Below are 15833 nucleotides of genomic sequence, written 5' to 3' on the forward strand. Positions count from 1 at the left end.
TTCAAATTTAACTTGCAGGTTGACGTTTTTGTCTTGTCGGGAAATGGGGTCAGGTTAGGGTTAGGGTTAGGGTTAGGGTTAAGGTTAGGGTTAGGGTTAGGGTTAGGATTAGGGTTAGGGTCGGGGGTTAGGTTAGGATGGGGGATAGGTTAGGATTAGGGCTGGGATAAGACCAGTTTAGGGGACAGCACACAGACGTAACAGGAGCTCGATAGAAACCGGAAACGTGGGGGGGGCGCACTGGAGGTGGCACAGGCGAGTTAGGATTAGGTAAAGAGTTCCTCCCCCGAAGGAGAGGAACAAAGGCACGGTCCTACCATCCTGGCCCGCACCCCACAACCAGCTCCAGAGCATCCTGCCCGTTGCGGCCGCGCCCGCCATGCTGGCCAGGACCAATTAGGGCTTAATAAAGATCGTTTGTGACCTTGAACACGTGTTTGTGCTTATTGTAAGTTTGTTTCTTGTTATTGCACTTTACCTATCCGGTCGCCTTTGTTATATAATTAATAAGTGAGTCTCGATTTGGCATGTAAGATTGACAGCTGCGCTTGCGTTCAACTAAATATTCGTACCTCGCACCTAATTCATCGACTCCCCTATCTGGGTGGAGCGAGAGCATCTTGCTCTGTGCGGCATCCATGCGCTCTCCTATTTGGGTAGAGCGTGGATTAAGTATGGAGTTCCTCCCCCGAAGGAGAGGAGCAAAGGCACGGTCCTACCGTCCACGCCCACGTCCCACAACCAGCCCCAGAGCACACTGTCCGTCGTGGCTGCGCCAGCCATGCTGGTCAGGCCAAATTGGGCTTAATAAACATGTATTTGCTTTGTAGTTGTTGTGTTGTTTTTGTGTTTGTACTTTGCCTATCCGGTCGCCTTTGTTATATATGTAATAAATGAGTCTCGACTTGGCATGATAGATTGACAGCTGCATTTGCGGTCAAATTAATCGTACCTCGCACTTAATTCATCGACTCCCCTATCTGGGTGGAGCGAGAGCATCTTGCTCTGTGCGGCATCCATGCGCTCTCCTATCTGGGTAGAGCGTGGGTCAATATTAATTTTGCGTCTAATTGTTTTCCTATGGGCGCTAGTTTGCGCTCCCTTTTATTTCCTCCGTGTGGCCATCGACAACGTTTCGGCATCTTTTGTGCCTTCCTCAGGTCTGGCACACGGGAATTGCAGCTAAATTTAGTTTTATTGCACGTGGAGCTGTTTCCTCCTTCATGGCCGCATCGAGACTGAGTTTCCTGCTTGGAGCGGTCCTTATATAGTTTCATGTCAGCAATTTGCGTTTCGTACCGGATAATTTCCCATTTACTTATTTTAGCTTATTAACTTGTTGTTTTTTTCGCTCTTGTGTATTTCTGTTTCTTTTCTTGCAGGTACCGATTGGGTTAGGGTTAGGGTTAGGGTTAGGGTTAGGGTTAGGGTTAGGGGTTAGGGTTAGGGTTAGGGTTAGGGTTAGGGGTTAGGGTTAGGGTTAGGGTTAGGGTTAGGGTTAGGGGTTAGGGTTAGGGTTAGGGTTAGGGTTAGGGTTAGGGGTTAGGGGTTAGGGTTAGGGTTAGGGTTAGGGTTAGGGGTTAGGGTTAGGGTTAGGGTTAGGGTTAGGGTTAGGGGTTAGGGTTAGGGTTAGGGTTAGGGTTAGGGTTAGGTAAAGAGTTCCTCCCCCGAAGGAGAGGAACAAAGGCACGGTCCTACCATCCTGGCCCGCACCCCACAACCAGCTCCAGAGCATCCTGCCCGTTGCGGCCGCACCCGCCATGCTGGCCAGGACCAATTAGGGCTTAATAAAGATCGTTTGTGACCTTGAACACGTGTTTGTGCTTATTGTAAGTTTGTTTCTTGATTGCACTTTACCTATCCGGTCGCCTTTGTTATATAATTAATAAGTGAGTCTCGATTTGGCATGTAAGATTGGCAGCTGCGCTTGCGTTCAACTAAATATTCGTACCTCGCACCTAATTCATCGACTCCCCTATCTGGGTGGAGCGAGAGCATCTTGCTCTGTGCGGCATCCATGCGCTCTCCTATTTGGGTAGAGCGTGGGTAAATTACTATTTGTTTCCAATTGGTTTTGTACCGGCGTCATTTTGCGCTAAGTTTTGTTCATCTGTGTGGCCATCGACAACGTTTCAGCACCTTTTGTGCCTTCTTCAGGTCTGGCACACAGGAATTGCATCTAAATTTAGTTTAGTTTCATCACATGGGGAGCTGCTTCCCCTTCCACGGCCGCATCGAGACTGAGAGCTCCTGCTCCGAACGGTGCTTATATACACTCCTCCAAGTGGGCGGAGCCAGCGATTTGCGCTTGTTTCTTTAACATGGTAACTTGTTTTCTTGCAGGCACCGATTGGGCGTGGATTTGTGATCTCCGGAATAGGTAAGTATATTTTTTTGTTTTGGGTAAGTATTATGGTTTTAATTAAGGTAAGTATTTTACTTTTAACTGCTTTTTTTGCTTTTTTTTGTCCCAAATAATGCTTATTTGCAATTGTTTACATTCAATTTGATAGTATTATGGTTTTAATTAAGGTAAGTATTTTACTTTTAACTGCTTTTTTTGCTTTTTTTTGTCCCAAATAATGCTTATTTGCAATTGTTTACATTCAATTTGATAGGTATGCACATTTTTTTTGTTTTGGGTGAGTATTGTGGTTTTATTTGAGGTAAGTATTTACTTTTAACTGCATTTCGGTCTCAAATAGTGCTTATTTGCCATTATTTTTTGTTCAAATTTGTGTTTACGTTCAGATTTTGACTTGTTTATTTTCAAATTTAACTTGCAGGTTGATGTTTTTGTCTTGTCGGTAAATGGGGTATTTTTTTGTTTTGGGTAAGTATTATGGTTTTAATTAAGGTAAGTATTTTACTTTTAACTGCTTTTTTTGCTTTTTTTTGTCCCAAATAATGCTTATTTGCAATTGTTTACATTCAATTTGATAGGTATGCACATTTTTTGTTTTTGTTTTGGGTGAGTATTGTGGTTTTATTTGAGGTAAGTATTTACTTTTAACTGCCTTTTGGTCTCAAATAGTGCTTATTTGCCATTATTGTTCAAATTTGTGTTTACGTTCAGATTTTGACTTGTTTATTTTCAAATTTAACTTGCAGGTTGACGTTTTTGTCTTGTCGGGAAATGGGGTCAGGTTAGGGTTAGGGTTAGGGTTAGGGTTAAGGTTAGGGTTAGGGTTAGGGTTAGGATTAGGGTTAGGGTCGGGGGTTAGGTTAGGATGGGGGATAGGTTAGGATTAGGGCTGGGATAAGACCAGTTTAGGGGACAGCACACAGACGTAACAGGAGCTCGATGGAAACCGGAAACGTGGGGGGGGCGCACTGGAGGTGGCACAGGCGAGTTAGGATTAGGTAAAGAGTTCCTCCCCCGAAGGAGAGGAACAAAGGCACGGTCCTACCATCCTGGCCCGCACCCCACAACCAGCTCCAGAGCATCCTGCCCGTTGCGGCCGCACCCGCCATGCTGGCCAGGACCAATTAGGGCTTAATAAAGATCGTTTGTGACCTTGAACACGTGTTTGTGCTTATTGTAAGTTTGTTTCTTGATTGCACTTTACCTATCCGGTCGCCTTTGTTATATAATTAATAAGTGAGTCTCGATTTGGCATGTAAGATTGGCAGCTGCGCTTGCGTTCAACTAAATATTCGTACCTCGCACCTAATTCATCGACTCCCCTATCTGGGTGGAGCGAGAGCATCTTGCTCTGTGCGGCATCCATGCGCTCTCCTATTTGGGTAGAGCGTGGGTAAATTACTATTTGTTTCCAATTGGTTTTGTACCGGCGTCATTTTGCGCTAAGTTTTGTTCATCTGTGTGGCCATCGACAACGTTTCAGCACCTTTTGTGCCTTCTTCAGGTCTGGCACACAGGAATTGCATCTAAATTTAGTTTAGTTTCATCACATGGGGAGCTGCTTCCCCTTCCACGGCCGCATCGAGACTGAGAGCTCCTGCTCCGAACGGTGCTTATATACACTCCTCCAAGTGGGCGGAGCCAGCGATTTGCGCTTGTTTCTTTAACATGGTAACTTGTTTTCTTGCAGGCACCGATTGGGCGTGGATTTGTGATCTCCGGAATAGGTAAGTATATTTTTTTGTTTTGGGTAAGTATTATGGTTTTAATTAAGGTAAGTATTTTACTTTTAACTGCTTTTTTTGCTTTTTTTTGTCCCAAATAATGCTTATTTGCAATTGTTTACATTCAATTTGATAGTATTATGGTTTTAATTAAGGTAAGTATTTTACTTTTAACTGCTTTTTTTGCTTTTTTTTGTCCCAAATAATGCTTATTTGCAATTGTTTACATTCAATTTGATAGGTATGCACATTTTTTTTGTTTTGGGTGAGTATTGTGGTTTTATTTGAGGTAAGTATTTACTTTTAACTGCATTTCGGTCTCAAATAGTGCTTATTTGCCATTATTTTTTGTTCAAATTTGTGTTTACGTTCAGATTTTGACTTGTTTATTTTCAAATTTAACTTGCAGGTTGATGTTTTTGTCTTGTCGGTAAATGGGGTATTTTTTTGTTTTGGGTAAGTATTATGGTTTTAATTAAGGTAAGTATTTTACTTTTAACTGCTTTTTTTGCTTTTTTTTGTCCCAAATAATGCTTATTTGCAATTGTTTACATTCAATTTGATAGGTATGCACATTTTTTGTTTTTGTTTTGGGTGAGTATTGTGGTTTTATTTGAGGTAAGTATTTACTTTTAACTGCCTTTTGGTCTCAAATAGTGCTTATTTGCCATTATTGTTCAAATTTGTGTTTACGTTCAGATTTTGACTTGTTTATTTTCAAATTTAACTTGCAGGTTGACGTTTTTGTCTTGTCGGGAAATGGGGTCAGGTTAGGGTTAGGGTTAGGGTTAGGGTTAAGGTTAGGGTTAGGGTTAGGGTTAGGATTAGGGTTAGGGTCGGGGGTTAGGTTAGGATGGGGGATAGGTTAGGATTAGGGCTGGGATAAGACCAGTTTAGGGGACAGCACACAGACGTAACAGGAGCTCGATGGAAACCGGAAACGTGGGGGGGGCGCACTGGAGGTGGCACAGGCGAGTTAGGATTAGGTAAAGAGTTCCTCCCCCGAAGGAGAGGAACAAAGGCACGGTCCTACCATCCTGGCCCGCACCCCACAACCAGCTCCAGAGCATCCTGCCCGTTGCGGCCGCACCCGCCATGCTGGCCAGGACCAATTAGGGCTTAATAAAGATCGTTTGTGACCTTGAACACGTGTTTGTGCTTATTGTAAGTTTGTTTCTTGATTGCACTTTACCTATCCGGTCGCCTTTGTTATATAATTAATAAGTGAGTCTCGATTTGGCATGTAAGATTGGCAGCTGCGCTTGCGTTCAACTAAATATTCGTACCTCGCACCTAATTCATCGACTCCCCTATCTGGGTGGAGCGAGAGCATCTTGCTCTGTGCGGCATCCATGCGCTCTCCTATTTGGGTAGAGCGTGGGTAAATTACTATTTGTTTCCAATTGGTTTTGTACCGGCGTCATTTTGCGCTAAGTTTTGTTCATCTGTGTGGCCATCGACAACGTTTCAGCACCTTTTGTGCCTTCTTCAGGTCTGGCACACAGGAATTGCATCTAAATTTAGTTTAGTTTCATCACATGGGGAGCTGCTTCCCCTTCCACGGCCGCATCGAGACTGAGAGCTCCTGCTCCGAACGGTGCTTATATACACTCCTCCAAGTGGGCGGAGCCAGCGATTTGCGCTTGTTTCTTTAACATGGTAACTTGTTTTCTTGCAGGCACCGATTGGGCGTGGATTTGTGATCTCCGGAATAGGTAAGTATATTTTTTTGTTTTGGGTAAGTATTATGGTTTTAATTAAGGTAAGTATTTTACTTTTAACTGCTTTTTTTGCTTTTTTTTGTCCCAAATAATGCTTATTTGCAATTGTTTACATTCAATTTGATAGTATTATGGTTTTAATTAAGGTAAGTATTTTACTTTTAACTGCTTTTTTTGCTTTTTTTTGTCCCAAATAATGCTTATTTGCAATTGTTTACATTCAATTTGATAGGTATGCACATTTTTTTTGTTTTGGGTGAGTATTGTGGTTTTATTTGAGGTAAGTATTTACTTTTAACTGCATTTCGGTCTCAAATAGTGCTTATTTGCCATTATTTTTTGTTCAAATTTGTGTTTACGTTCAGATTTTGACTTGTTTATTTTCAAATTTAACTTGCAGGTTGATGTTTTTGTCTTGTCGGTAAATGGGGTATTTTTTTGTTTTGGGTAAGTATTATGGTTTTAATTAAGGTAAGTATTTTACTTTTAACTGCTTTTTTTGCTTTTTTTTGTCCCAAATAATGCTTATTTGCAATTGTTTACATTCAATTTGATAGGTATGCACATTTTTTGTTTTTGTTTTGGGTGAGTATTGTGGTTTTATTTGAGGTAAGTATTTACTTTTAACTGCCGTTTGGTCTCAAATAGTGCTTATTTGCCATTATTGTTCAAATTTGTGTTTACGTTCAGATTTTGACTTGTTTATTTTCAAATTTAACTTGCAGGTTGACGTTTTTGTCTTGTCGGGAAATGGGGTCAGGTTAGGGTTAGGGTTAGGGTTAGGGTTAAGGTTAGGGTTAGGGTTAGGGTTAGGGTTAGGGTTAGGATTATGGTGGGAGCCCCCCCTCCCAGAGGAGGGAAAGGCAAAAGCACGGTCCATCCATCCGGGATTCCAATCAGCCCCCAGCTCACGGTTCTGGCGGGCAACGCGGTGGCGTCGGCCATAGCGGACCGTCGTCCAAACCTGATCCATGGCTGTGGATTCAGAATTTGCCTTTGTTATATATTTAATAAAGTTGTTGTTTTTAAATAAAGTTTCTTTTTTGATTTATTCTGGCCAATATGCAATGTGTGCCCTGACAACGTTTCGGCTATCTCAAGCCTTCATCAGGTCTGGCACACATGTATTATAAGAAAAGCTATTTTTGTTTTGTAAGGTGCAACAATGTGTCTTGCTTGCAGTCCAAATTTGCACTAAAGGCCCTTTGCCTTGCGGATTCCTTTTATACCCTCTGCTCGGTTGAGGTTTTAAATCTTTTTTGTTTTTCGAAATTTCGTTTTAGAAATGTAACGTGTTTTAGCTTATATTTGCATTTTCCAATTAATTTTCATACTTAAAATAGCCTTCATATTAGGTTTAAACAAAATAATTATAATTTGGTCAACTTGGAATTGGTATTGTAAAAAAATGTAAACATTCTAATTTTGTTTTTTGTTTTTTAATATTTTTTAATTGTTTTTCTATGTTTTTTGATGTTTTTTGTAGTTTGTTTTTCCAGTGGACGTGGTCTAGGATCTCGGATTGCGGTTCAAACTACAGGTAAATAGTACATAGGTAGGTGGATTATGTATATTGGGTTTTTTGCAAATTTGTAATTATGTTATTGAGAACATTTGGTGACTTTTGTTTATATTTTTGTTTTATTTCGTTTTGTCAATTTTTTCTTTTGCTTTTTTTCAGGTGGGCGTGGTCCGGGGACCAGACGCGTGGCTCCAATTGGAGGTAAGTAACGTGTTTTAGCTTATATTTGCATTTTCCAATTAATTTTCATACTTAAAATAGCCTTCATATTAGGTTTAAACAAAATAATTATAATTTGGTCAACTTGGAATTGGTATTGTAGAAAAATGTAAACATTCTAATTTTGTTTTTTGTTTTTTAATATTTTTTAATTGTTTTTCTATGTTTTTTGATGTTTTTTGTTGTTTGTTTTTCCAGTGGACGTGGTCTAGGATCTCGGATTGCGGTTCAAACTACAGGTAAGTAGTACATAGGTAGGTGGATTATGTATATTGGGTTTTTTGCAAATTTGTAATTATGTTATTGAGAACATTTGGTGACTTTTGTTTATATTTTTGTTTTATTTCGTTTTGTCAATTTTTTCTTGCTTTTTTTCAGGTGGGCGTGGTCCGGGGACCAGACGCGTGGCTCCAATTGGAGGTAAGTATCCAGGTAGGTATTAGATGTAAGTGGGTCTGAATAAAGTAAAATCAATTTGTCCTAATGTGTTATTTGTCCTACTTTTTGGAAGTTCTGTTCCTGGTGGGACGTAAATAGGGACTGGGATTGGGGTAAGGGTTGGGGTTAGGGTTGGGGTTGGGGTTAGGGTTAGGTTTAGGGTTGGGGGTAGGGTCAGGGTTGGGGGTAGGGTTAGGGTTGAGGGCAGGGTTAGGATTGGGGTTAGGGGACAAAGCCCGACTCCCTTGTGTAGACACCCCTCTTGGGCGGTCCTGGTGGGGAGGGAAGCGGTTGGGCTTACTGGCCACAACTGCAATCTTCCTTTGCGGTTGTAGGGACACTGTCAATTTTTGGGTTTGGATCTCAACCACTTCCCCTGGCTCCGAATCCTGGGTCTTCTTTTTGGCAACAGGTGTGTGTCTAGGTCGCTGTGGGAGCGGAGTGGGAGTGGGAAACCGCAGCTCCAGGTTAGGGTTAGGGTTAGGGTTGGGGTTAGGGTTAGGGTTAGGGTTAGGGTTGGGGTTAGGGTTAGGGTTAGGGTTAGGGGCGAGGATAGGACTGGGGCTAGGAGTAGGATGGGGGTCAGGGTTGGGATCGGAGCGCGGCAGGTCTTCCAGAAAGTCCAAGATTTCGTTCTCAACCTCCGAAATTGTGCCTGGTAGTAGGCGTGGGAAATTTCGCTTGGCCCAACCAACCGCCACTTGGAAAGCAGCCTCCCATTCCAGATTGTTGTCTTGGAGTGCAAATTCCATGTCGGACCGGCAGAACGGTAGGTGGGACTCGTAATGACGTTTGAGGATCTGGCAGGTGGTCTTGCCCCAGGTCTTGGCATTGTCCACGATCTCCCGCACAACACTTCCATCTAGGAATGCCGGCTTGATCATTGTGGACAACACCTCCTCCATCCTAGTAATCATCTGAGGTTGTGTAGCCCACTGCTGGGGGTCTACATTGTTCAGGTGGTGGTAGACCTTAATCAAGTTATAGATTTTGCGGATCAGGCGACCAAATCCGGCCTCTGCTGGTCTCCACTTAGAGGTCCGGGTTGCAGCTGGAGGGGGACCACGTTGGTCCTGACGCGGTTGCCTGCGGCCTTGGCGAGCTACTGTCGCGTAGGAAGTGAACCTGGAGCCGGGAGGTCTGGAGGGATCCGGAGGAGGCACAGGCCGGTTAGGATTATGGTGGGAGCCCCCCCTCCCAGAGGAGGGAAAGGCAAAAGCACGGTCCATCCATCCGGGATTCCAATCAGCCCCCAGCTCACGGTTCTGGCGGGCAACGCGGTGGCGTCGGCCATAGCGGACCGTCGTCCAAACCTGATCCATGGCTGTGGATTCAGAATTTGCCTTTGTTATATATTTAATAAAGTTGTTGTTTTTAAATAAAGTTTCTTTTTTGATTTATTCTGGCCAATATGCAATGTGTGCCCTGACAACGTTTCGGCTATCTCAAGCCTTCATCAGGTCTGGCACACATGTATTATAAGAAAAGCTATTTTTGTTTTGTAAGGTGCAACAATGTGTCTTGCTTGCAGTCCAAATTCGCACTAAAGGCCCTTTGCCTTGCGGATTCCTTTTATACCCTCTGCTCGGTTGAGGTTTTAAATCTTTTTTGTTTTTCGAAATTTCGTTTTAGAAATGTAACGTGTTTTAGCTTATATTTGCATTTTCCAATTAATTTTCATACTTAAAATAGCCTTCATATTAGGTTTAAACAAAATAATTATAATTTGGTCAACTTGGAATTGGTATTGTAAAAAAATGTAAACATTCTAATTTTGTTTTTTGTTTTTTAATATTTTTTAATTGTTTTTCTATGTTTTTTGATGTTTTTTGTAGTTTGTTTTTCCAGTGGACGTGGTCTAGGATCTCGGATTGCGGTTCAAACTACAGGTAAATAGTACATAGGTAGGTGGATTATGTATATTGGGTTTTTTGCAAATTTGTAATTATGTTATTGAGAACATTTGGTGACTTTTGTTTATATTTTTGTTTTATTTCGTTTTGTCAATTTTTTCTTTTGCTTTTTTTCAGGTGGGCGTGGTCCGGGGACCAGACGCGTGGCTCCAATTGGAGGTAAGTAACGTGTTTTAGCTTATATTTGCATTTTCCAATTAATTTTCATACTTAAAATAGCCTTCATATTAGGTTTAAACAAAATAATTATAATTTGGTCAACTTGGAATTGGTATTGTAGAAAAATGTAAACATTCTAATTTTGTTTTTTGTTTTTTAATATTTTTTAATTGTTTTTCTATGTTTTTTGATGTTTTTTGTTGTTTGTTTTTCCAGTGGACGTGGTCTAGGATCTCGGATTGCGGTTCAAACTACAGGTAAGTAGTACATAGGTAGGTGGATTATGTATATTGGGTTTTTTGCAAATTTGTAATTATGTTATTGAGAACATTTGGTGACTTTTGTTTATATTTTTGTTTTATTTCGTTTTGTCAATTTTTTCTTGCTTTTTTTCAGGTGGGCGTGGTCCGGGGACCAGACGCGTGGCTCCAATTGGAGGTAAGTATCCAGGTAGGTATTAGATGTAAGTGGGTCTGAATAAAGTAAAATCAATTTGTCCTAATGTGTTATTTGTCCTACTTTTTGGAAGTTCTGTTCCTGGTGGGACGTAAATAGGGACTGGGATTGGGGTAAGGGTTGGGGTTAGGGTTGGGGTTGGGGTTGGGGTTAGGGTTAGGTTTAGGGTTGGGGGTAGGGTCAGGGTTGGGGGTAGGGTTAGGGTTGAGGGCAGGGTTAGGATTGGGGTTAGGGGACAAAGCCCGACTCCCTTGTGTAGACACCCCTCTTGGGCGGTCCTGGTGGGGAGGGAAGCGGTTGGGCTTACTGGCCACAACTGCAATCTTCCTTTGCGGTTGTAGGGACACTGTCAATTTTTGGGTTTGGATCTCAACCACTTCCCCTGGCTCCGAATCCTGGGTCTTCTTTTTGGCAACAGGTGTGTGTCTAGGTCGCTGTGGGAGCGGAGTGGGAGTGGGAAACCGCAGCTCCAGGTTAGGGTTAGGGTTAGGGTTGGGGTTAGGGTTAGGGTTAGGGTTGGGGTTAGGGTTAGGGTTAGGGTTAGGGTTAGGGTTAGGGTTAGGGTTAGGGTTGCGGTAGGAGCCCCCCCTCCTGTTGGAAGCAGGGGCAAAAGCACGGTCCATCCGTCCGGCACACCTCCCAGCGCCCAGCCCAGGGTCCTGATGAGCAAAACGGCGGCGTCGGCCATAGTGGACCGTGGTCCAACCTTGCTCCATGGCTAGAATTCGCCTTTGTTATATATGTAATAAAATAGTTTTTATCCAACAAAATTGTTTTTAATATGGTTGTTTTTATTGAAACAGTTCTTAATAAAATTTCTTTTGTTAGATTTTGTTTGGCCAATATATAATGTAAGTGTGCCTTGACAACGTTTCGGCCGCTAGGGCCTTCCTCAGGTCTGGCACACAAAAATGAAATTGATGCTGATATCCACTGTTTGTAATTACTGCTGAGTTGTTTTCTCTTTGCTCTCTCTCCACGCACTGAGCGTCTGTTGCGCCATGCGTCCTTTTATAGTCTCTGTTTGGTAAGAGTTTCTATTTTCAAATTTTAGTTTTTGTTTCTGACTTTTTCTTTTTTGGAAATAAAATTGGTTTTAGCCTAATTTAATGTTTTCCAATTACGATTTGATATTATGAATTATGATTTTGAATATTTTATTGTTTTGTTTTTTGTTTTGTTTTGTTTTTTTATTTATTTTTGTTTTTTAATCTCTGTTTGGTAAGAGTTTCTATTTTCAAATTTTAGTTTTTGTTTCTGACTTTTTCTTTCTTGGAAATAAAATTGGTTTCAGCCTAATTGAATGTTTTCCAATTACGATTTGATATTATGAATTATGATTTTGAATATTTTATTGTTTTGTTTTTTGTTTTGTTTTGTTTTTTTATTTATTTTTGTTTTTTAATCTTTGTTTTTTAATCTCTGTTTGGTAAGAGTTTCTATTTTCAAATTTTAGTTTCTGTTTCTGACTTTCCCTTTTTTTGAAAACAAAATTGGTTTCAGCCTAATTGAATGTTTTCCAATTACGATTTGATATTATGAATTATGATTTTGAATATTTTATTGTTTTGTTTTGTTTTTTTACTTATTTTTGTCTGTTAATTTTTTGTTTCTCATCTTTCTTACTGCAGGTAAGTAGATTATTCAGGTAGGTATTTACGTATATATTTTGTGAATTATGATTTTGAATATTTTATTGTTTTGTTTTTGTTTTGTTTTTTTAACTTTTGTTTCTTATTTTTCTTACTGCAGGTAAGTGGATAATTGAGGTAGGTATTTACGTATATATTTTTTTTGATTTTTGTCTTTTCTAATTTTTTAGGTGGGCATGGTCCGGGGACCAGAGGCGTGGTACCAATTTGAGGTAAGTATCCAAGGTAGGTATCTATGGTAAGTAAGTCCGAATTGATTTTAATAAATTTGTCCTAATTATGTTAATTGAGCCTGCTGTTCGGAATTTCTGTTCCTAGTAGGACATAAACAGGGAATTGGATTGAGGTAAGGATTAGGGTTAGGGTTAGGGTTAGGGTTAGGGTTAGGGTTAGGGTTAGGGTTAGGGTTAGGGTTAGGGTTAGGTTTATAAGGTTATCTCGCTACACATTCCCCAAAGGGTCCGCCGACCCAGTTGGTTAGATAGAAGGCAGCGGAAGGCACAGGCCGGCGCATGTCTCCTTCAGTAAACCTCGCCGTACCGGAGTCGCATAAATTCTGGAATGGGTACGAAGGACGGCGAAGTGAGAATGCACCTCAACCAGAACCTCCCCCGAGTAGCTGAGGCGCTACCCAGGTCTTCGGCCAGCAAGATGGAAAAATAGTGAAAAGTGAGAGAAGAAAGCAACCTAAAGTCCTACCCTTGGATTATATTATGTCTATTAACTTTGAAGTATTTTTGACCTAATATCTTGTTTTTATATTCAACCAACAGCTTTCTTTAGAAGGGGTCCCATTAAGTCGTCGTTGTGGGTAATTTGAGCGTCAGAATTTCGTAGACACGTCATCAGTAGTGGACCTTGGGGTCACAGAGTGTTTCGGCCATTATCACCAGACACCCTCGCCCAAGGGAGGCCCCGCCGGGGTTGATCGAGCCCCGGTGTGTGTCTACCAGGTCAATTAAAATTACAGTTATTTGTCAAGTCAACTGTCCAGCTTTAACGCAGACAGAAAAGATCAATAGGTCAGTCTTTGCCTCTTTTAATTTATTGATTCATTGAATTTAAACCATCATTACGTATGTTTGTATTTAACTCGATGTTATATTATTTCATTTAAGTTTCTGGCCAAGTTTATCAGCATAATTGGAGGTCTGCCTGTAGTCCAGTTGTGATGTAAAACCCTTTAAACCATTATATCCACGTAATTAATATTATTTTATCAAAGGGACTGTGTCTGTGTCATCCGTTTAACTGACATTCATCAACCGGAAAACTTTTACCTTAGGAGATTGTCATTCCCAGCGCCACTTTCTTGGTTCACGGTGTCACTGTCAAATTCCCATGAGCCTTTGCGAAGTGTCACGGCGGCTCGTCAACCAATCCCGTCCCTAAACCTATCTAACAATGTAATAAGCACTAAATAAAGTTAGATAAAACACATTTGTGCCGTTTAATTGTGTTAACTGTTCCCCTGCAACCGCAAATTTAATTCGCAACAACCTATTTGAAAATAAATCGATTAACGCAAATCGCGGCTATATAGCATTAGCAAGCCGGAAAACTCATACCACAAAGTGTTAAAAAGCGAATAAACTTCCATTAAGGTCATTGGTATTATTCAAATGTATTAACCGGTCCCATTTATCCGTAAATTCAATTGCTAACATTAATAAGATCGCATATTTAGGACGAAATCGCTCTTCCCCCTTCTTCTTCTCTTTTCTTTTTTGGCGTACCGGCGCCAACGTCATGAACATTAGGGTTAGGGTTAGGGTTAGGGTTAGGGTTAGGGTTAGGGTTAGGGTTAGGGTTAGGGTTAGGTTAGGGTTAGGGTTAGGGTTAGGGTTAGGGTTAGGGTTAGGGTTAGGGTTAGGGTTAGGGTTAGGATTGGATTGTGAAGTCCAACCCCTACCAGGGACAGGGAACTGATGTCCCCCCCTAGCAGAAGAGGACAACGCACGGTCCATCCATCCGTGGCCATACCTCGCCACCCGCTCCCGGGTTGTAGGCTGGCGCTGTCGCCCCCTACGGACAACTGTCCATTCCCCGTTGCAATTAATTGACATATTAAATTTTGGACTTCAAATTTTTATTGTTTTGTCTTATTTGTATATTTTTTATTTTTCAATTTTCAAAGGGTAAAACTTGAATTTTAGACTTTTTATTCTATAACAAATTATCAAATGTCTATTTTTCAAAAAGATTTTTAGTGTCCGAATTGTCCGAATTTAGCAACGTAATTTATTGCAATGAAATAAAATAAATGATTTGTAAATAACTGTAAATAAAATAAACAATAGTAAATTATTAAATTGAATGTAAATAGTAGTGTGCCTTAACAACGTTTCGGCTATACTAAGCCTTCTTCAGGTCTGGCACACCCGTATTGAATGAAATATTTTTGTTTCTCATAGGGTACAATGATGTGTCTTGCTCGAAATTCGAATTCGTACTGAAGGTCTTTTGTTTTGTAAATTCTTTTTATTACATCTTTTTGGTTTTTCAAAATTTCGTTCTAGAAACGTAACATGTTTTAGCTTGTATTTGCGTTTTCCAATTGACTTTAATAATAAACTAGTCTTATTCGGTTTAAACGAAAAAATTACAATTAGTCAAATTGAAATAGTATATTTCTATAAAGATAATTTTAATTTTTTTTTTTTTTTTTTTTTTTTTTTTTTTTTTTTTTTTTTTTTTTTTCTCTCCAGCGGTCCAGGGTGCAAGATTGCGGTTCCATCTGCAGGTAAGTAGTTCCATCTATAGGTAAGTAGTGAAGGTAAGTGTGTACATATTTTTTTTTTTTTTTTTTTTTTTTTTTTTTTTTTTTTTTTTTTTTTTCTCTCCAGCGGTCCAGGGTGCAAGATTGCGGTTCCATCTGCAGGTAAGTAGTTCCATCTATAGGTAAGTAGTGAAGGTAAGTGTGTACATATTTTTTTTTTTTTTTTTTTTTTTTTTTTTTTTTTGTTGTGGGTGAGTATGGGTTAAGGGTTAGGGTTAGGGTTAGGGTTAGGGTTGGGATTAGGGTTAGGGTTAGGGTTAGGGTTAGGGTTAGGGTGGGGTTGGGGTTAGGGTTAGGGTTAGGGTGGGGTTGGGGATAGGTTAGGATTAGGGTTAGGGTGGGGTTGGGGTTAGGATAGGACTGGGGTTAGGGTTGGGTTGGGGTTAGGATAGGACTGGGGTTAGGGTAGGTTTAGGGTAGGAACCTGATAGGGTCTAGGATTGACTGTTACGCCTGCTGAGATGGCATTTCAAGGCTTGCTCTCCAGTATTTCTCTCTATCACACCGCTTGGGGTCTGACCATGCGCTGTTGCGTTCTAAACCCGCTATGTAGAGGGCCTCTGTCCCATGGTGGATGAAATGCTGGATGACCGGTGAACTGCTGTCCATTTTGTGAGTAATTTTATACTTAAGTTGCATAAGTAATGTACCGAGTTTGGTCCTTGTACTCCCTACATGTTTAGTGCCGCATCTCTTGCAAATAACCAGGTAGACTAGATTTCTGGATTCCAGAGTGAAGCCCTCTTGAACCTTAAAAACCATCTTGTCCCGCACCCTCCTGACAAACGACAGACTGGTGAAGTGTGGCCTAAGCGGATGAGGGTCCCTGGGCAATGTAGATGGTAACTTGGCCCGAACAAGTAGGTCCTTGAGGTTTTTGTTTCT

The sequence above is a fragment of the Syngnathus floridae genome, chromosome 9 (assembly GCF_059516105.1).
Source record: "Syngnathus floridae isolate MCC-2025c chromosome 9, RoL_Sflo_1.0, whole genome shotgun sequence".
In the NCBI taxonomy this organism is placed as follows: domain Eukaryota; kingdom Metazoa; phylum Chordata; class Actinopteri; order Syngnathiformes; family Syngnathidae; genus Syngnathus; species Syngnathus floridae.